The 22,261-nt window shown below is 46.1% G+C and overlaps 1 protein-coding gene across 3 annotated transcripts in view; it reads left to right on the top strand.

Moving 5' to 3' along the window:
• Positions 1 to 22,261, top strand: part of TIAM1 (TIAM Rac1 associated GEF 1) — a 381,711-nt gene that overhangs the window by 73,705 nt on the left and 285,745 nt on the right. For 2 of the 3 annotated variants that reach the window (XM_055313335.1, XM_055313336.1), the window contains exon 2: positions 4,862 to 4,910. The gene's annotated coding sequence lies outside the window, so the exon portion shown is untranslated. Of the gene's footprint in view, positions 1 to 4,861; positions 4,911 to 14,978; positions 15,053 to 22,261 lie in introns of those variants that run through there. The other variant, XM_055313337.1, reaches the window with a different exon arrangement.

Below are 22,261 nucleotides of genomic sequence, written 5' to 3'. Positions count from 1 at the left end.
AGGAGAGAGAGAGAGAGAGTGTGAGTGTGTGCAGAAGCACAAGGGGACAGGCAGAGAGAAAAGGAGAAGCAGGCTCCCCGCTGAGCAGGGAGCCCAATGCAGGGCTTGATTCCAGAACCCCGTCTGACCTGAGCTGAAGGCAGATGCTTAACCAACTGAGCCCCCAGGAGCCCCTAGTTTAACAACTAAAAATTCCTGTAAGTACCTAGTTCCAGAAAGCCCATGGAATGGTAAAAACCCAGCAGCCGTGGTGTGTACGAGGGGTTCGACTTTTCACTTTGCAGCCCCAAGCCACAGCATCTTTGGGTACAGGGGATCAGGTGATCCCTGTATCAAGGAAGACTGTGGAAGACTCTTCATATTTGGCTAGAGTGGGAAGGCCTGCAGCAGCTCCGATGACTTAATGTCCTGATGATCATAATATCTGCAGAGAACCATTTCTGACACCAAGCCCCGTCCAAGGTGTTTTGCATAAATTAATCGTGAGTTTTCTATCAGTCCCATTAGGTGGATGCTGTAGTCCTCATTTTACAGATGAGAAAATCGGCAGCGTTAAATGTGCACGTGTATTGTAATTTTAGGAACATTAACATACAAAACACAGCTTCGAATCAAGGACATATGGTGCTTGGCTCGTGGGTTGGTGGAGCTAGTGTTTGGCTGCTCTTCCGAGCACAGATGCCTCCTTATTAGATGGGCCTTGGAAACTAGCTTAAATGTGTGGGGCAATACTATAGTCAGCATTTATTGAGTTACTACTGTATGCCAGGCACTATTTTAAGAACTTGGCATGAATTTTTTTAATCCTCACAGAAAGAGCTACTACAACTATGATTATAAATGAGGAAACTAAGTCAGAAGGGTAGTATAACTTGCCCAAAGCCACCCAGTCAGTACATGACAGGGCCACAGGTCAGGAGAAGCCATTGGGCTCCCGAGTGGGGCTCTTTTTTTTCCCCCCTTTTCCAAGTTCTTTATGCTTTTACTTATTTTTAATTTAATTTAATTAATTATTATTATTTTTTATTGGAGTTCAATTTGCCAACATGTAGCATAACACCCAGTGCTCGCTGAGTGGGGCTCTTAATCACAGTGGTCTCTGCCTCTGAGCTAAGACCCCTGGTGCAGCTGGTGAAGGGATGGTGGTATAGGGGATGGACACAGTCACAGGGCCCTGTGTGGGTTAGAGGCTGTGTGGTGCCGGGCAGGTACCCTTGCCCCTGTGGCTTGTCACTTTTTTTGGCATCTTCTGTGGTGTGGATTTGGAGGATGATTTTTTTTTTTAAGATTTTATTTAATTGAGAGAGAGAGAGAGAGAGAGAGAGAGAGAGAGAGAGAGAGGAAGAGGGAGCATGAGCAAATGGGAAGGGGCAGAGGGAGAAGCAGACTCCCCGTTGAGCAGGGAGCCAGACCTGGGACTCGATTCCAGGACCTGGAGATCATGAGCTGAGTCAAAGGCAGATGCTCAACCATTGAGCCACCCAGGTGCCCCTGGAGATTGATTTTATCAGTCTTTCATAGGCTTCTGTTCATATGTAGCCATGACCATCTTAGGAGTGAAGAAAATTAAGAAGAGCTCTGATATGAATTCTAAATCTCCCTGGAAGGCATTCTGAGTCTTGGATGCACATTTTCTCATTGAGCCCCACAGCAACCCTATGAGGTTCCTACTGAACGGTGGTCTCCATGTGGCAAAAGGGCAGCCCTGGCCCCAGGGTAGGGCCAGCCACCATGCTGGCTCACACAGCAGGGGAGGGGCCCACTAAGGGAAGGGCTGACTCCCCGTGGGGGTGCTCTCCCTGGCCCCTGGGATGGGGTGGCAGCTTTGCTAGTCTAGTGCTTTTTCCCTCCTGCTTATCTGCCCCCACACTCTCCCGTGCCTCAGTGTCCTGAGCTTTTCAGAACAAAAAGATGAGATTTTCCACAGCCCTGTTACTGTTTTTGCTTGTGCTTGTGCATCTGAACACCTGCTGGGCTGATGAGCTTTTGAAATGTCACTTGGCTGTTGGGAGGGAGCTGTGAGTGATTGGTGGGAACACACCATCCCAGCTGCCTCCGAGGAGTGGGTGGTGGCGGGTAGCGGTGCGGTGGGTCCTCTTCCAGCCCAGCCCTTGGTGGGGGGAAGAGGTTGTGTTTCTGCTCATGCAGCCCACGCAGGTACCCACTGTACCTGGCCACATGGAGGCTGTTTCTACGCTGTGTTTCTCTCACAGCATTGGCTCTGCGTTTTGGGGTCCACTTTTGAGAACGCAACTACGTTTTTGACCTTTTTCTGTGTGAGTTACGCTTTTCAGAAAAAGACACATGTACATTTATATGCAATTCTGGATAAAAATTCTGGATTTTTGTTGGCACCCTCCTAACACCCAGAGCCTCTTTAGCCATATCCTACCCTCCATATTCACACCCCCTAATTACCCCCCAAGGTTCCACCTCCTAATGCTATTATATTGGAGGTCAGGTTTCAACCAATGAATTTGGGGGGCCACAGTCTATGGCACCCCCAGCACCTAGAACTAAGGATAAGGGGGAGAGGGTTCTTGAGCGAAGCTGTGACCTGTGGTAGAGAGACCTCCAGGTGACCCTGCAGGGAGGAAGCAGGGGGATTTCTGCTCCTTCCTCCTTACCCTCCTCCTCTCCTGGCTTCTACTGTCACCTCCCAACTGGCCAGAGGGCAAGGGAGCCAGGTTGATAGAGGCCACAGAGGTCAGCCTCCCAGGGCACAGCTCCCAGTGGATAAAGATGGGACGTAACCAGAGAATATTTAGCAGGTGACCCTTCAGATTCTTAAGTACCTTTTATCCAGTAGATGGAACTTCTGAGATTGCAAAAGGAGCAGCTTTGTCATCCTTAAATGCTCTCCTTGGGGGAATCCGGCATCATGGGAAATTGCTTAGCTTGTACTATGGAGGTTTTATAATCCTGTTCATGATTCCAAGCTTCCTGCTTTCATTCAGATGCTTTTAAATCCAGGCTTTTAGGGTTTTTGTTTTTCTTTTCCTATTTTATTTGTATGCCTGTTGTTCCAAGATGACTTTGAAAGGCTTCATTACGCCATGATGGTGAATCAATTGTCCTCAGTATCAAGGAATTATATATAAGTTACTCACATGGCGTTGTGTTCAAAGGTACTTGTCTCTTATATGATAGCGGGGTGTGTAGGAATGGGCATTTCTAGGTTTTGCAAAACAGAGAACTTGCATGGGGGGAAGCAGCTGAGAAATGAGTAAGTGTCCTGCAGTATAAGGTATGGTGAGGCAGCAGGAGGTGTAACCGACACCACCCAGCTCGGATCTCGGGGGGGTCTGGGATCTGCTTCTGGGTCCCGCTTCCACGTTGTGTCCTCTAATACCATTTCTGGGTGTCAGCATCTCTATGCTAAGGCGGGGTTACCATCACTGACAATGACTCTTTTTTTTTTTTTTTAAACGTGAGCTTTAATTTTTTTTTTAATTTTTATTTTATTTATGATAGTCACACACACAGAGAGAGAGAGAGAGAGAGAGAGGCAGAGACACAGGCAGAGGGAGAAGCAGGCTCCATGCACCAGGAGCCCGATGTGGGATTCGATCCCGGGTCTCCAGGATCGCGCCCTGGGTCAAAGGCAGGCGCCAAACCGCTGCCCCACCCAGGGATCCCTGACAATGACTCCTTAAGCAAACTTTGTTCAGGGTCCTCTGAGCCCCCTTTTTGATTAGACCCAGACCTTGCATGGTCCATGCCCTGCCTTTGGCAAGCCCAGGCCCATTTTAGCAAGAATCCTGCTAAATGAGTTTAGAGGCAATGCCCCATGCTTGGCATGTCATTACCTTGGTAGGTGACATCGGGTCACCTTGGGCTGCCTTCAGCCAGGAATCCTGTTTTCTGTTGGATTAGTAAGAACTCCTCCCTCCACCCCCTTGATGTGTCCTGTGACTGGTGACCCCCTTGCTCTGCTTGTTTGTTAGAAATCCCCAGGTGTCTTTGCTGCTTTCGAGGTCAAGCTTCATCTGTCCTCTATTGCAATAGCCTGGAATAAAGTCTTCCAGATCATATATATTTTTTTTATACATTATGTCCCCTAAAACCTTGGAACTGTTTGCACTCCTCCAGGACTCGGAGGCCAGCCCAGTCAATGTTGAGCCCAGGCATGTGGGCACTGCTGCGAGGAGCCCACTCAGCTGCCCGTGGGCTGGTGCTCCTTGCTACCGAGCCCTGCCTCGATCTCAAGCTCAAGACTCACCTTCATTTTTGCTCTTTGATCTCAGTTTTGCTTTTCCCTGGAACTGTTTCCTCTCTCATGAAGGGAATAAAGGAGCTTCTTAAATTTTAACTATCTTAATGAAAATAATTTTAAAGTGGTATCGATATTGACCTTATTTCTTTTTTTTTTAAGATTTTATTTATTTATTCATGAGAGGCAGAGACACAGGCAGAGGAAGAAGCAGGCTCCCTGAGGGGGGCCCGATGTGGGACTCAATCCCAGACCCGGGGATCAAACCCTGAGCCAAAGGCAGATGCTCAACCACTGAGCCACCCTGGTGTCCCTGACCTTCTTGCTTTCTTTAACAGGATTCTGAGCCTGGTTGGTACCATGTTGAGGACTCGGGGACCATGTTGTTACTGTAGAAGCTGTGTTGGGGTGATGCCCCCAGGGGTTGAGTCTGCGTGGACCCTGTCTTTGTTACAAACTCCTGGATGGCTCTGCTCCCCTGCTCCTAATTCTGAGCGCTCTGCTTTTTTCCTCTGCTGTTCCTTCTTAACGATGCCTTGTTGGATACAGTTTTATAAATGAAATTCTTCTTTATCTTTCCGGGAGAAAAGTGCATGGGCTTTGTGAAAGCTTTGTCACTCAGAAGTATTTTTCTTTTTTAATTTCCAGATGGCTGTGTTCCAGATATTCACATTATCAGAAGCCTGACCTCCACATGGTGAGCAGTTTATATTCTCCTATACGCTTTGAAGGACTTTCCAGGTGCATCAAGGGTATATAAATATATTTGCTGTTTCATTTATTTATTTGCCATATAGCCCTAAATCTGTGCCGGGTGCTTTGTTGATTTTCACTGCCTATTCTTTCTGGCCTCACCTCATTTATGGGTACCTTTGAAAAGCAGTGAGTTCTATAGGATCAGAACAACCAAAGTCCTTTGCTTGAAGAAGAATTTTAAGATGTGGATTTAAGAAGAAAATCAGATTTATTTATAAATATTTTACTACGACTCTGAAAAGACAGAGTTCTTTTAGTTACACATCAACATGCTGTTATCACAAAAAAATAATAATTCATTTCTTAATATCACTGAATGCTCACATTCAGATTTCCCTGATTGTCTGATAAAATATTTTTTCACAGTTAAAAATCCCTCTGAGTCATCAAAAAACTGAAACAGAGTCCACATATGGCATTTGGTTGATAGTGTCTCTTAAGCCCCTTTTAATATGTGGGTTTCCTGTCCCTGTTGTGTTCTCTCTTGCAATGTGTTTGGTCAAGAAGCTGGCTCTTTTGTCCCATGGAGTTGCTCATAATGCAGACTTTGCGGCTAGTATGCTTGTGTTGTCATTAAACATGTTTTATGGTTTCTAAAATGTCATATAAACTAAAGGCTTTATTAGATTCGGGTTCCTAGTTTTGGGCAACAGTGTTTCATACATGATAATGCAACTTCATCAGGTGACATATTTTGTATCTTCTTGAAGTGTGAATATTGGCAGGTGCCTTGAATCTGATCCTCCTTTTTAGGGCCCTAGCCGCTTTGTCTCTCGTGGCTTCAGCAGCCACTGACGGTCAGTCCAGAGTGGATGCCTACATCATTTTTCATTTAACCCTATAGAAAAAAGTGTAAAAACTGTAAAAAAATGTTTACAAAAAAGTGATAATCTCATTCTGTTATTTCTTCTACACTTTTTTTTTAACCTGGAATTTTTTTTTTTTAACCTGGAATGTTTTTATAAAGAACTTTATTTCAGTCTTTTAAAAAAATTACTTCGACGTATGGTTTGTATGTAATAGTCAAATAATGACTTGGTTCTTCTATTGACTAGAATAATGAATTGATTCCATATTATGCCTTTCAAGGTGATCAGTGAGTTTTTTTTAAGAAAGATATTGTTGCAAACTCTTGGATTCTTTACGTATTTGACAATGGAGTCAGGATTTGGTAGAAGCAGTAATTTAAAAAGGCCTCTTTTTAGATGGATAAATCTATTTAATAAACACTTGCAGATAATAGGGACACCTGGGTGGCTCAGTGGTTGAGCGTCTGCCTTCAGCTTAGGTCGTGATCCCGGGGTCCTGGGATCGAGTCTTGCGTCAGGTTCCCCGCAGGGAGCCTGCTTCTCCCTCTGCCTATGTCTCTGCCTCTCTTCTGTGTGTCTCTCATGAATAAATAAATACAATCTTAAAAAAACAAAACAAAACAATTGTAGATAATAAAAGAAAGGAGGGAAGGGAAGATGTAGAGTGAGAAGGGAAGAAACAATCTATTAAGCATGAGGGAATAAGGATAAAGTTAGGGTAAAAGATAAAGATGCTGAAAATGAGGAATGGAAAGAAGAAAAAAGGGAATCATCTAAGATTCTCCAGGGCAGATAGATAGAAGGAGATTAATTTATTCAACAAGTGATTTTTTTTTTTTTACCACCCAGCTGTGTGCCTGTTTCAGTTCTAGATCCTGAATTCCTGCCCTCATAGAGCTTACCTTCTAGTGTGTGTGAAGTCTAACGTAACGTGCAGCATGTCCGATGGTGATTCATGTTTTGGGGAGAAACGAAGGAAGGGTAGTAGTAGTGCATCTTGGGGGTGGGGTTGGGGGGTGGGACTGTGATTTCCATTGGGTGATCAAGGAGGATTTCTCTAAGGATACATTTCACAAAGACAGGAAAGAAGTAAGGGAGGAAGCCGGATGCCTTTCTGGGAGAGAGCGTTCCAGGTTGAGGCAGGAGAAGCGCAGAGGTCCTGAGTTTCAAGTGTGCCCAGACATGTCTGGTGTGTTCAAGGAATGAAAGGAGCCTGTTGCCGCTATTACAGCGTGAATGAGCAGGAGAGGACTAAGGGGGTCTTTGGGGGTCATCGCCTAACCGCGATAGGCAATGGGTGTGTGTGTGTGTTGGGATCCAGCTTACATAGGGCCCTGCAGGCCCTTGTGAGGACTTCACATTTGGACTCTGTATGGACATGATCTCACTTATTTATTTATTTATTTTTTAATATGAGAATACTGTTGGGGAGTGGGCAGGAGCAGAGGCAGAATTAGTAAGACCAGTTGGCAGGTGGTTGTGACCAGTGTACTGATGATGGAGCTAGTGAAAAGCAGCCAAATTCTTGATAAATTTTGAAGGGAGAGCTGATAAGATTTGCTGATGGATGGATGGGGTGTGAGGTGTGAGAGCTACACGTATGTTGGCGGGGGTGAGAGGTAGCATTGGTGGACCTCGTCTGCTCCAGGGTCTGTGGGCCCTTCCTGGCTATTCAGCAAGTAGGAGGAGTTCAAGGCCAGCCGTGGGAAGACTTGCCTATGGAGTTCTTGATTCTTTTTTTTCTTTTTCTTGAAAGATTTTTATTTTATTATTTATTTATGAGAGACACAGAGAGAGAGACACAGGCAGAGGGAGAAGCCGGCTCCCTGTGGGGAGCCCGATGTGGGAGTTGGTCCCAGGATCCCAGGATCCCAGGATCACAACCTAAGCCAAAGGCAGACACTCAACGGCTGAGCCACCCAGGCGTCCCTGGAGTTCTTCATCTTTGAGTGGCTTATGGGTTGCCAGATGGGTGTGTTTCCTCGTGGACAGGTCACTTCTTTTAACTCAGTGACCACAACCTGTGCCCCTGGCTCTGGCCAACTGCCAGCCACAAAAATGGCCAGCATTGGAGGAGGGAGGTGGGTGCCGAACCTCTGATGGACGCCCAGTTCAGAAGGCAAGCCCCACGAGAGAGTCAAAGGTGCTTCTGTGAGGGAGAAACCTTGTATCTTAAGAACACAGGTTTTTTTTTTTTTCTTTATAAATTTATTTTTTATTGGTGTTCAATTTGAAGAACACAGGTTCTTGAGGACTGACTCCTACTTCGTATATCTAGACTTGGTCTTGGAAAAATACTTCTGGATGTGAGGGGAAGACTGTTCTGAGGCTCAGCGTCTTGCTGGGTAGTTTCAGATCACTCCTGTCTCTCTGCTTGTTCCTGCTACTTTCCGACAGGACTGTTTGAAGGGTGCTGTTTCACTTCTCAGCACCCTGAGCCCTGGACCAGGGGCAGGCAAATTAGAGCCCCTGGGCCTGGTTTTGTTGTTGTTGTTTTTTTAAAGATTTTATTTATTTATTCATGAGAGAGAGAGAGAGAGAGAGAGAGAAGCAGAGACACAGGCAGAGGGAGAAGCAGGCTCCATCCAGGGAGCCCGACACGGGACCCGATCCCGGGTCTCCAGGATCACACCCTGGACTGAAGGTGGCGCTAAACCGCTGAGCCACCCGGGCTGCCCTTTTTAGTTTCAGGTGTACAGTATAGTAATTCAGCAGCTCTGTACATCACTTTGTGCTCATCTTGATAAGTACACTCCTAAATCCCCATCACCTGTTTCCCGCACTACCCCCCACCTCCCCTCTGGTGACCATCAGATTGTTCTCTAGAGTTAAGAGACTTTTCTTTGGTTTGTCCCTCTCTCTTTTTTTCCCTTTGCTTGTTGGTTTAGTTTCTCAAATTCCATACATGAGTGAAATCATATGGTATTTGTCTTTTTCTGACCAGCTTATTTCACTTAGCGTAATACTCTCTAGCTCCATCCATGTCATTGCAAATGGCAAGATTTCATTCTTTTTTATGGCTTAATAATATTCCATTATAGACACATAATCTTCTTTATTCATTCATCAACTGATGGATACTTGGGCTCCTTCCATGTCTTGGCTCTTGTAGATAATGCTGCTATAAACACAGCAGTACGTGTATGCCTTTGAATTAGTGTTTTGTATTTTTTTGGTAAATACCTAGTAGTGTGACTGTTGGGTCCTAGGGTAGTTTTATTTTTAACTTTCTGAGGAACCTCCATCCTGTTTTCCAGAAGGGCTGCACCAGTTTGCAGCCCCACCAGTAGTGCACAAGTTTCTTTTTTTGTCCATCCTCACCAACACTTGCTGTTTCTTATGTTTTGGATTTTTGCCATGCTCTTAGGTATGAGATGGTACTTCATTGCAGTTTTGATTTGCATTTCCCTGATGAGGAGTCCAGAGGTCTGTTTCTCTAAGTAAAATTTTAAAGCCTCCATTCTTCTTCTTTTTTTTTTTTTTTTAAGATTTATTTATTTATTTTTTAGAGTGAGGGAGAGTGTGCATGCAAGTGGGGGGAGGGGCAGAGATGGAGAGAATCCTCAAGCAAACTCCTCATTGAGTGCAGAGTCTGATGCAGGGCTCCATCTTAAGAACCCAAGGTCATGACCTGGGCCGAATCCAGGGGTCAGCTGCTTAACTGACTGAGCCACCCATGCACCCCTATAAATAAATTTTTATTGGAACACAACCACACCTCTTGTTACCATTGTCCATGGTTGAGTTGGTGCTACATTGGAGGCAGAGTTGGGTAAATGCTTGGACAATCACCTGAAATATTTACTGTTTCATTTTTTATAGAAAGAAAGTTTGCCTACCTATAAGCTAGAAAATAAGTAGAGGGGGCACCTGAGTGGCTCTGTTGGTTAAGCGTCTGCCTTTGGCTCAGGTCATGATCTCAGGGTCCTGGGATTGAGCCCCGCATCAGCATCATCGAGCTCCCTGCTCAGTGGGGAACCTGCTTCTCCCTCTTCCTCCACCCCAGCCCCTGCTTATACACATTCTCTCTTTCTCTGTCAAATGAATGGATAAGGTCTTTAAAAAAAGAAAAGAAGTAGAGCATGAATAAGACTATCTGCATATGGATCGCACAAAAATATTTCTTGTCAGTTATTGAAATGCTGCTCAGCCTTCGTGTGTGTGAATGTGAAATTCTATGTCTCACAAATTGTGGCTTAAAATTATTAAAATTTTACTCTTTTTTTTGCCCATTCTCCTACAGTTAGATGACATTATCTTTATACTTCAAAGGAAATATAATTCAGCATGGGTAGGTTCACATTTTGTTTAAAAGATTTATTTATTTGAGCGAGATAGAGCATGAGCAGGGGAGGGGCAGAGGGAGAGGGAGAAGGAGGCTTCCTGTGGAGCAGGGAGCCTGATGTGTTTTTTTTTTTTTTTAAAGATTTTATTTATTTATTCATGAGAGACACACACAGAGAGAGGCAGAGACATAGGCAGAGGGAGAAGCAGGCTCCATGCAAGGAGTCTGATGCAGGACTCGATCCCAAGGACCCCCAGATCATGCCCTGAGCCAAAGGCAGATGCTCAACCGCCGAGCCACCCAGTCGTCTCTCAATGTGGGGTTTGATCCCAGGACCCTGAGACTGTGACCTGAGCCGAAGGCAGATGTTTAACTGACTGGGCCACAGGTACCCTGAGTAGGTTCACATTTAATAATGGTCTCATTTCACTGGGAAGGTGGTTAAATATGAGTATTCAATTACTATTAGTACCAAATATTAGCATTGAATATTTAGTAATCCCAGAGTTTAGCAATTGAGTCCAGATTTGCTGTGCCCTTTTCCTTGGATGATAGAGAGTCCTTGGATGAAGATACTCTTTCCTATGAATGGACGAGTATGTGGTTTGTTTTGCCTTCGTGTGATCAAGAATTCTCTATCCTTTCAGTAAATGCCAAGGGTTTTCAAAATAAGTACACTTGCATTTTTCTCCCTTCAAATGGAACTCCGCTAGTTTTTATCTAAGTTGTTCCTTTTGTCTTTTGACTATATCGTGTGCTATGTTATTGTGGAAAGGCTGTGGAATTCTTTATGTTAAAAAAAAAAAAGAATGAAGAAGACTTAAAATACAGAGAACTTTTCTTTCTTAATTGCATCTTAATGTAATAAAAGCCAGAGAGTAATTATTAAAAATGATAGAAGAAAAGAATTAAAATAATAAAATTGCTTAGCAAAGATCCTGTTTCATAATGCATTCGGATATAATTGGTATCATAATGTGTAATTAACAATCTTTCTTTGAAGTATGAAGCGTACGTTTGGGCAGGCAGGGGACCTCTTAGGACGACGTGGTGATGTCTGAATTGGTTCTTGCTGTAGCGCTTCTGAATCTGTGCAGCAATTGTAGCATCTTGCTTCCTTCCTGCCTTGTTAGTTGCTTTTTGTGGTAGATAATAAACTAAGGACTACAGGACAGAGGGTCCTCCAAGTCTTGACCAGCCAGCCACCCACGATTGCCCCGGGTTGGTCAGGTGAGAGAGGAGAAGACAGACACCTGAACACAGACTGTGGTTTTCACTCCGACCGCAGGGTAATTCCCTGGAGATAGACCCGGTGGAGGACCCTCTTTTGGTGCTGGTGTCAAGTGGGCCTGGAGCTTATGCTTTAAAGGGGCCGAGAAGCCTCCTTTACCTCGTTTTCTAGACCCACCGCCATCCTGGCCCCAAGGATCTTATTGCAGGTCTGACCAAGAATAATGAGTCTCAGGAAAAGTGCTCCCAGGAGAAAGAGGAGGGAAGGTAATGGATTTCCAGGCTCAGAGCCTCACTTTGTCTGCTGCCCCCCTTGGCTCCTGTTGACTCTTTGAGGATTGGGAGACCAGCACATTCAAGAGCGTAAATAAAAGTCCTGGCAGAGAACATTCCAGGCGGATCGGAGCTTTTGCTTGCTATTCCTTTGGTTCTAGAGTTCCTTGCCCAGGAGGTGCCCTGTGTAGGCTTCTCAGAGGGGTGGTGGGTGCTCTGCATCGCCCCCTGGTGGGGGGAACTAGCTCTGTGTGCCCGTAAAGAGGCTGATGTCAGCCCTTCTAGGGCGTCTTTTGAAAAGGGTCACTCAGTGGAACCTGGGGAGGCAGCACTGGAAAGAGACTGCCTACCACTGGTCAGAGATCTGGTCAGAGATCTCCAGTCCAGATCTGGAATCCTTACCATCCTTCCAGATTTTCCCTCTTTGGAACTAGCTTTTAGAATCTGCGGCATGGTCTTTGCAATGTCTTCCTCAGTGGCAAATCTTTCTCTTTTTGGGTGGTTTTGATTTTCAGTAAAATTCTTTTTTTTTAATTAGAGATTTTTTATTTATTTGAGAAAGAAAGAGAGAGAGAGAGAGCGAGAGAGCGAGAGAGCATGTGAGTTTGGGGGAGGGGCAGAGGGAGAGGATGGAAGCAGACTCCCTGCTGAGCAGGGAGCCTGATGCGGGGCTGGGTTCCAGGACCCCGAGATCACGACCTGAGCCGAAGGCAGATACTCAACCCACTGAGCCACGGAGGTACCCCTGATTTTCAGTAAAATTCTCAACGCCAATTGCCTCTCAGTTGGTTTCTACTTGTATTCTTGTCCACTTGATGTCTACTCTCTACAGTGTAGTCAGAGGGCTCTAAATGGCAATCACATCTCATTACTCCTCTGCTTGGAACTTCCAGTGGCTTCTGCTACCATAGGTTTGAAACCCAGCCTCCCTGCCTGGCTGCAAGGCCTCAGGTGATTTGTCCACATGCACCACCGCCCCCCTCCCCACCATTTCCTCTTAACTTTGGGCCCTTCCCCTACCTCCTTTCTGGGACTAGAATACAACCAGCCTAAGGCCTTCCTCCTGTGTGCTGGGGAGACTCATCTTCCAGCTCAACCAGTCCTTTACTTCCTCCAAGGCTCTATTAAATGTTCCCTCCCCAGACAGGCCTCCTAGACCATCCAATACAAAGTAGCCACCCATCAACACACAATGTCCCCCAGCCCCTTCTCAGCTCCCATTACACCTCTCTAGTCTCATCATGGCACTGGGGGGTCATGGGAACTCCCGTTCTTACTCACTGGCCTGTTCATTGCCTGTCACTTCCTTGAGAGCCAAGGAGTCCCAAGGTCATTGCCTCAACGAGGCTGCCAGAGTGCAGGTGCTGTCATCCCAAGATAAGTCTACTACACACGATGAGTTCTTAGTTGGGTGATGTCTTCCCAAGATGACTACATGGAGGGAAGAGTTCTGAACTCTTACGAATTCACGTGAATGCAAAAATATGTGTTCCGATTTATCTTGTTAACCAAACCAAATCAAACCAAACCAGAACAGTCTCTTTATCAAACGTCCTGTGTTGGAGTGGTCTGCAGTGCAGAAGCCTGTGATATATCGTGTGTATCCTGGGGTTTAGATGTTAGTGGCCTCCTGCTGAAACCCCGAGCACAGTATGGTTTCGCCTGGTAACTAGGAGGTTCTCGCAGGATTTTTCAACCTCTGAGCTGCTGACCCTTTGAGCTAGAAGCTTCTTTGTGGTACACACTGTCCTGTAGACTGTTAGGTAGTTAGCAGTACCCTGGGCCTCTGTGACAGCGCACTGCCCCAGCTGCGACACCCAGATTGTCACCAGATGTTGTGAGATTTCCCTGTTAGGAACCACTGGTCTAGAAACACCCACATACCCCAAAATTTTACCATTAATTTGGTACCCTCCCTTGTCATTTATCCATTAATGTGGCTCAAATTTGAAACAGTGGCATGTTATTCAGATTTGGGTTATGCTGATGACTGAAGTTTTGTTTATAATCAGCATTTGTGGTCTTAGTTTTGTAGTCGTTACCCTCCCCCAACAAAGGAAGGGGGTGTTCTTTGTTAACACATTGTATGAGTTTGATACTTAAAATCATAGGCTTGGCTGGAAGGAATCTTGAAGGATCTTTGGGCACTAAATGCTCAGTTAATGTCAGTGTCTTAATTGTGTTGTTCATCTTCATATTTTAAACATTTTATTTATTTATTTGAGAGAGACAGAGAGAAAGAGAAAGAAGTGTGAGCAGGGGGAGGAGCAGAAGGAGAAGGAGATGATCTTTGGCAGCCTCCAAGTTGAGCGCACATGATACAGGGTTCAATCTCGGGACCCTAAGGTCACGACCTGACTTCAGCTCAGGTTGAAACCAAGAGTCAGAGGGTCAACCAACTGAGCCATCCAGGAACCCCTCATCTTTGTATTTTAAAGGTGAGGAAAGTAAGGCCCAACAAGGACAATGATTCACCCAAGTCATGGCTAATTGCAGAGTGTTGCTCAAATGGGTGTTTCTGGGGAATTTTCATGCGCTTTTGCTTTCTATGTCTGTTGATGGTGTCATTGGCCAGCAAGCTCTTGGCAAAGGCTCTTACCTCCTCCTCCTCCTCCTCCTCCCCTTCCTCCTCAGATCCCTGCTGGAGTCCAAGTGTCAAGTGCCACTGTCCTAGGTACATCCAGGATTTACCGACAAAATAGCTTTTAAAAAGATGATCAGAGGGGAGGTTAGGGGAGTCAGAGAAAGGGAGGGATAGAGGAATACCTTACATGGTATAGACATTTAGCTCTACAGGGGACATGGAAATGCAAAGGAAATAAAAAGAGAAGGATGAAGAAGTCCTGAAAAAAGGAACCAAAGAATCAGCTGAATGCAATGTGTGGATCCTATTTAGATTTTGATTTGAACAGACCCACTCTAGATGTGTGTGTGTGTGTGTGTGTGTGTGTGAGAGAGAGAGAGAGAGAGAGAGAGAGAGAGAAAGAGAATACTAGAGACATTTAGAAAGTAAATGGAAAATTAGTAGCAGAGAGGAATTTTTGGTATAAAAATAATGTTGTGTTGATATTTAAGAAAAAGGTCCCTCTCTTTTAGCGATATATATTATGTATTTATGGATGGCATAATCTGATATTTGAGATTTTCTCCAACATGAAGAATCCAGTGTGGGCGGGTTATAGTGAAACAGTATTGAATAGTTGAAGTTGGGTTATGGGTACATGGGGATTATGTAACCATGATAAAAATTATCACAGTAAAAATTAAAAAAAAATTGGAAGCTGATCAACTTTAGTAAATTGCACAGTTCTTTGCAGTTTAAAAAAAATGTAAATACAGCATGAGACATTTGTCAATTTTGTCATCTTATCTCAGAGAGAATCTTCCGAGCCCAGCAGACGCTGCCAGTTTTGCTGGCAAGGTCCCTTTGTCTGGAGCTACAGGCGGATGTGGGAACCAGGGCTGGAGGAAGCTTGTCCTCACCAGGTAGGCAGGGAGGCTGATTCCATGTCACTTGTCACCAGGTCTCGCCCTGTCTGTGGCTGGGGTGTCCCTGGGGAGAGGTGGTGATGCAGGCTGGCAGGGTCTGAGGACCCAGAGGCGGTCCCACAGGACCAGCCAAGAGGGTTCTTGGCTTTGCATAGGATAGAATCAAATGTGAGCCAAGGGGAAGTGAGAATAGTATTTATTGAAGATACAGAGCAGATACAGAGCATCTGGAAGACTCAGAAAGGAGAGGAGAGCTAGTGACGTCTTTGCTTGGGGTCTAGGGTTTTCATTGAGGATTATGGTGAAGTGTACGTGTCATTTCTATGGACCAACTCCCCTCCCTCGCCCCCCCCACCAGATATTTTATTATTTAAATATCATATAAGGAAAACATGTTTTTAATAAAAACCATGCAGAGTAAAAATGAAACTTCCTTTCCTTCTGTTTCCCCCATCAATTTCATTGCCCTTTCCAGAAATAACCATTTATGATAAAGTGGAGGGTATCTTTTTAGGTTTTTTGCTCGTTTGTTTTTTGCTATTACCTTCAAGACAGGGTTTTTAGCAATGCTAAAAAGAAAAAAAAAATTGAAGCAGTCACAGAAAGTTGGGAGTACAGTTCAAGGGAGCTTTCTCCTCTGCCCTCCCAGAAGCCTCGAGAACACGTTACTGACTGATGCTCCATCATCTTGGAATTCTTAGTTGGTTTTCCTGCAGTCACCACAACGTCAGGAAATTAACACTGACGTTACCACCTCCTGATCCTCAGACCCCAGTCAGATCTCTCCTGTTCTCATAAAGACCTTTAGAAGCAAAAGGATCTAGTTCCAAATCATATGCTGCATTTCCTTGTCCTGTCTCTGAGTACCTGTTGTGAGCTTTGCCCTGTTCCAAACCCTTGCAGTTGATCAGCAGAAAATAGAGGCAGAAACCTGTCATCATGAGGCTTGCATTCTAGCAGGGGAGACAGAAAAGCAGTAAGCATGACGAGTACTAAATGTTGTAGAATGGCAGAAGGGGCTTGATGCTGTAGATAAAAGTATAGCAGGGCACAAGGCAACTGGCATACGATTTTATTTTATTTTATTTTATTTATTTTATTTTATTATTTTTAAAAGATTTTATTTATTTATTTATGAGAGATACAAAGAGAGAGAGAGAGAGAGGCAGAGAAACAGGCAGAGGGAGAAGCAGGCTCCACGCAAGGAACCCGATGTGGGACTCGATCCCAGGTCTCCAGGATCACGCCCTGGGCTGAAGGTGGCGCTAAACCACTGAGCCACCCAGGCTGCCCTGGTGTGCGATTTTAAATACGTTGGGACTGCCCGGATGAGAAGGGGCTTCTGGGCAAACCCCAGGGAGAAATGGAGGAAGGACATTCTGGAAATAGATGGTGAGAGCCAGTGCGGAGGCTCTCTCTTTTTTTTTTTTTTTTTTGCATTTTAATCCTTTTATTTCCTCTGATCATAGTGTCTATGAAAAAAGTTAGAAGATACACAAAAAGTACATGAATATAAAGTATCTGGACATTTTCTAAAGATATGAGAGTGTTGAGAAAGTCATTTCCATATTCTGATCAGTGACCAACTTTGTTTCTGTTAGAGCTGTTCTATTAAAAGCTACAATATAAACAGTAAAACCAAAGTTACTCTTACACACATTTACTGGAAGTGCCAATTTCAAGAGGCTAAAGTGTTTTAAGCCCCAAAGAAATCCTAAAAAGGATTTATCTACTCAGTCATTTTTGCCACACAGCAAGCAGGGATGATCTACCAGCAGCTAGATTTCCTGTACCTTGGCTTGGTACAGAAAATAGAGGGGAGGACCTGCTGCTCTGACTTCCTTGGTCAAGACATCCTCTGCAAATGTCTTATCAGCTAGTCAAGAAGAGGAGCCTTAAAAAAAAAAAAAAGAAGAGGAGCCTTATGAACTGTAATCTGGTATGGTTAAACTGTTCTTTCTACATTTTTTTAAACAATTTTTTAATTTTTATTTATTTACGATAGTCATATAGAGAGAGAGAGAGGCAGAGACACAGGCAGAAGGGGAAGCAGGCTCCATGCACCGGGAGCCTGACGTGGGATTCGATCCTGGGTCTCCAGGATCGCGCCCTGGGCCAAAGGCAGGTGCCAAACCGCTGCGCCACCCAGGATCCCTGTTCTTTCTACATTTTTAAATAACATTTTAAGGTAACTTATGACTGTTAGCCTGGTCCTTCAAACAAGGTCACTCTGACAAGTCATATTTTGTGATTCATATTCTGTCAAACAGATACTATATTTTCTCTCAATTACTAGGTTTTACTGATCAGTGTTCTTCTTCCAGTACCTTCCACTTTTATGGAAATGTCTACAGTTTTGTATTTGTTTCACTCTAGTTTGATTTTTGGGATTTGTAACAAGTCTACTTAAGGCTATACATTTTCTTCTGAGCATCCTGGTGTGTCTGAGCAAGGAGAGGCCAGGTAAGGTGTGCCAGATCCTTCAGTCTTGGAGGCCAGTTAGTTACCCCACCCTACCTCCCCTTTGGGCTTCTTTTTTTTTTTTCCCCCAAGATTTGATTTATTTATTTTAGAGAGAGAGTATGTATGAGTGGCAGGGGGGCAGAGGGAAAGAATCTCAAGTAGACTCTGCGCTGAGTCTGGAGCCCATCGTGGGGTTTGATCTCATGACCCAGAAATCATGACCTGAGTTGAAACCAAGAGTTGGACACTTACCCAACTGAGCCACGCAGGTGCCCTAGCATGTTTGGCCTTTGAGGACTTAACCCAGCCTGTCTCCTTCAAGGGTGCTTACTCTGGAGCAGATATCATTTTAAGCACTAAAAAATTACTTGATGAGATAATCATCAGGAGCAATCTTGGATGATAGGTACCATTATTTTCCCATTTTATGAATGAAGAAACTGGGATACGGAGAAAATACGTAACTTGCCCACGGCCACCCAGCTGGGAAGTGCTGGGGCTCAGTCCCAGGCATTTGATTCCAGCATGTGGGCTCTCACCTACCATGTCATGGACACAAGTCCGTACCTGACTTCTCTCCTGAACTTGAGCCCAATTGCTCTGATTTCTGAGAGATGAATATCAAGTAACCACAAACTTAGGATCTCAAGACGGCACGCACTTCCGATCTCACTGTTCAGGAGTCTGGGCACCATGTAGAGGGTTTGAAGGCTGTAGTCAAGGTATGGGCAGCTGCATTCTCAGCTGGCGGCTGGCCTGGGGAAGAGACGGCCTCCAAGCTTGCTCATGTGGTCAGCAGAGCTCATTTCCTTGTGGTCACATGGGACTGAGGGCCCTAGATTATTTTTTAAAGATTTTATTTATTGGGATCCCTGGGTGGCGCAGCGGTTTGGCGTCTGCCTTTGGCCCAGGGCGCGATCCTGGAGACCCGGGATCGAATCCCACATCGGGCTCCCGGTGCATGGAGCCTGCTTCTCCCTCTGCCTGTGTCTCTGCCTCTCTCTCTCTCTCTCTCTCTCTCTCTCTCTCTCACTGTGTGCCTATCATAAATAAATAAAAATTTAAAAAAAGGATTTTATTTATTTATTCATGAGAGACACAGAGAAAGAGGCAGAGACACAGGCAGAGGGAGAAGCAGGCTCCTCACAGGGAGCCCAATGTGGGACTGGATCCCAGGACTCCAGGATCAGGCCCTGAGCCAAAGGCAGACGCTCAACCGCTGAGCCACCCAGGTGTCCCAGGGCCCTAGATTCTTGACAGCTCAAGAATCTGGGGGCCACCCTCCCCTCCAAGCAGCCATCCACACTTCCTGCCATGGGGCCCCCCTCTCAGCAGTTCACAGCATGGCACTTTGCTTTTTAAAGGCCCCCCTGCTGAGACAGAATCTTCTATAATGAAGGGTAATCAGGGGGTGATATCCCATCACCTTTGCTGTATTCCATTGGTTAAATTCAGCTCACAGGCCCTACCCACAATCGAGGTGGGGGTTGAGCTGTCGTTGTACAAGGGCGAGGGTCATGGGGGTGGGGAGGTCCCCGCAGAATGTGCCCTCCATAGAGCAGCTCACTGATCTGGGAACCTCAACTTGAAACCAGATTCATTTCTCCTCCTCCAACCCCCACATACCTATTAGCACGACCACTAGTCTTCCAGCACCTGATTATTATCCTGATGGTTCATGTTGACATCTCTTTTTGTCATTTTGTTATTCTTTCACTTACTGAGCCCTTAAATTTTCCTTGAAATGCTTTTGAAATCTGTCTTCCTAAACTGTGACTTTTGAATCCCTCTCTCCTTCTTTGTCTCTGTCTCTGTCTCTCTCTCTCTCAGACACACGCACATGTGTTGAGCCGCCCTAGAGTCTGGCCTAATCTTCCCTAGCCTGATTGTCCAACCTTTACCCAATGAGCAAGTTGCTCATTCTGGCCTAATCTTCCCTAGCCTGATTGTCCAACCTTTACCCAATGAGCAAGTTGCCTCATTCTCAAATTTCTGCCCTAATAGTTCAAAAGCTTGTCTGTCCCTCCAGGAGTGTCCTCAGCGGCGCCCTCTGGTTATCCACCCCTCCCAAGCCCTTTTGATTTTTCCTTTCTCTGAACTCTGCTTACACCTGGTGCTTTTCACCAACCCCCCAACCCCACCCCCCATGTTGAAATCATCAGGGTCACTTGAATTGGATCGTTCACCCATGTGTAGCCTTGGCTAGCTTCCTGATACACAGTACTTTTTTTTTTTAATTAAAGTAATGTGGGGTGAATGATTTTGAATTAAAAAATTCATGGGAAAAATACAGTTTACTCAATCAAGCATGCGCTTTGGCCATCTGAGTCACCGAGTCCACCTGTCCCCATGGCTGGCTCTGGCTCTGGCTGCAGGCATCCCAGACAGCGGCAGGCATGACTGATGGCCAGGCAGCAGTGCGCCCATGGCCGTGACACTGTGACAGTCTCCCCGGCTGAGCCGTGCCTGCTGCCCGAGGCCTGATTCGTGTTCACCTCGGAGCTGCCAACCACTCCAGGGGGGAAGAACGATGAGGACGTCTGTCCTAGCGCGTGGGGGCCTCAGCCTTGTCCATTGTGCGTGGACCATTTCCCTCTGAAATTCTCCGGTTGGCACCACAGCTTAATTGTTGACATCTGGATCAATTAGGTGCTGCATAGTGTTGTCCAAAGCCCCCTCACCCCAAGGACTGTCCTCCTGGACTCTCAAAGAAGGAGAGGCCTCCGTGGACCCCCGTGTGGGTCAGGGCTGTTCTTTGCATAGGGGTCTTTTTTCTTGGTAAAGATTTTATTTATTTATCCATGACAGACACACAGAGAGAGGCAGAGCCATAGGCAGAGGGAGAGGCAGGCTCCTTGCGGGGCGCCCGATGCAGGACTCGATCCCAGGACCCCAGGATCATGGCCTGAGCCAAAGACAGATGCTCAACCACTGAGCCACCCAGGTGCCCCTCTGAGCCACCCAGGCGCCCTGCATAGGGGCCTGCTGTGTGCTCTGCACTTGGCGAAGCCCTGGGAGGCAGGATGCAGAGAGAAAGCCCGAGTTCTGCCTCTAAGGCACTGAGACCTGGGCACCCCTGAGAAAGAGCAGCGCCTCCTGAACCGGACGACGAGCTGCCATGGTTACACAGGACCTCCTTCCTACAGAGCACATCGGGGAAACCCACTGGCGAAGCATCTTAGACTTGCTTCTCTGCGGTGGGAGAGAGGCCCTCCTGTGTATGAAGGGGCCCCTTTGAAAGGAGATGATTTGGGGGATTCTGATTCTTTGGGTAGGCTCCGAAGTTGTCTGGGAAAGGGAGGGACTGAGCCTGCCTCTGTAGTGACAGCCCATGGGGAGCAGTTGGAAGTGCTCTGCTAGGCTCTGGGGGTCCCCTTGTCTACAGCTGCAGCCTTCGCGGGCCTCCCTGAGGTTCTGCAGAAGGGAGAGGCGAGGCCGGCAGGTGCCTGGTTGCTGCCTGACACCAGATTGGTTGTTCAGAGGAAGACCCCCAGGCCCCATGCTCCTTCCTTCTTTTTCACATCTGGTTATGCCCATGGGTGAGCCGCTCTTGCTTACTCCTGGTCAGTCTGGGGGGGGGGGGTCCTTCTGGTGTTTCATGTAGTAGGTCGTCCTTGATGCCAACCCTGTCCCTGCCCAAGACAGAAGAGGGAGCTGTGACGGTTGCCAGGCAGGCTTCTCCATGGAAGTAACTGGTATTTTTCGGAGTGGCGACTTTGTGCAGGGAACTAGTGGTTCTTTAAAACAAAATAGCAGCTACTTTTTTTGTTTTGTTTTGGAGCATCTAGTATGTGCCTGGCATTTGATGAAGTCCTGACTGTCCAGTGCTTCATTTACTCCCCCGAATGATCCGTGTAGGTGGATGCTATTAGCAGATTTGCTGTTGCAAATGGGGAGACTGAAGCAAGGAGCTGTGTCAAGTACCTTGGTCATAGGGATCTTTAGTAGGAGTGGAGGCCAGGGGACTCTACTGGGTCGAGTTGAACTCTCTGACCCCAAAAACTCATGCCCAGAATTTGTGGATTTGCCAGCCCATCTTATTTTAGTTGCCCATGCCTTCTGAGAGCTGCCACAGTTCTGCATGTGGAGTCCTGAGTGATGGGGGAGCTGTCGTCCCAGAGCTGGAGCTGGGAGCCACACCCCGCCGTAGCTGGCCTCTGTCCTTGGGCTTCTCTGCGGTGTCCTTCTAACTCAGATTCTGTCCTCTAATCTTGGCCTGTATAGATATTTTAGTAGTAACCAGTGTTTCTTGCATGTTTATATTGGGGCCTGTTAACACTTTCAGTGCTGTGATGGTTGATTTTTATGTGTCAACTTACCTGGGCCACCTGGTGCCCTGATATTTGGTCCAAATATTTTTCTGAGTGTTTCTCTGAGGATTTTTTGTTTTCTTAAAGGTTTATTTATTCAAGAGAGAGTGAGTGGGGGAGAGTACAGGGTGAGGAGCAGAGGGAGAGGGAGAGGGACTCTTTTAAGCAGACTCTGCGCTGAGCGTGGAGCCCGACACGAGGCTCGATCTCACGACCCTGAGATCATGACCTGAGACAAAACCAAGAGTTGGACGCTTAACTGACTGAGCCACTGAGGGAGCCCTTTCTGAGGATGTTTTTGAATTGATAAACTAAGTAAAGCAGATTGCCTTCCTCATGTGGGTGGGCTTTGTCCAATCAGTTAAAGACCCGAATAGAACAAGAAACTGACCCTCTCCCAAATAAGGGGGGATTTCCTCCTGCCTATCTTCAA

The sequence above is a fragment of the Nyctereutes procyonoides genome, unplaced genomic scaffold, assembly GCF_905146905.1.
Source record: "Nyctereutes procyonoides isolate TBG_1078 unplaced genomic scaffold, NYPRO_anot_genome, whole genome shotgun sequence".
Taxonomy (NCBI): Eukaryota; Metazoa; Chordata; class Mammalia; order Carnivora; family Canidae; genus Nyctereutes; species Nyctereutes procyonoides.
This window is presented reverse-complemented; position numbering and strand designations above follow the sequence as displayed.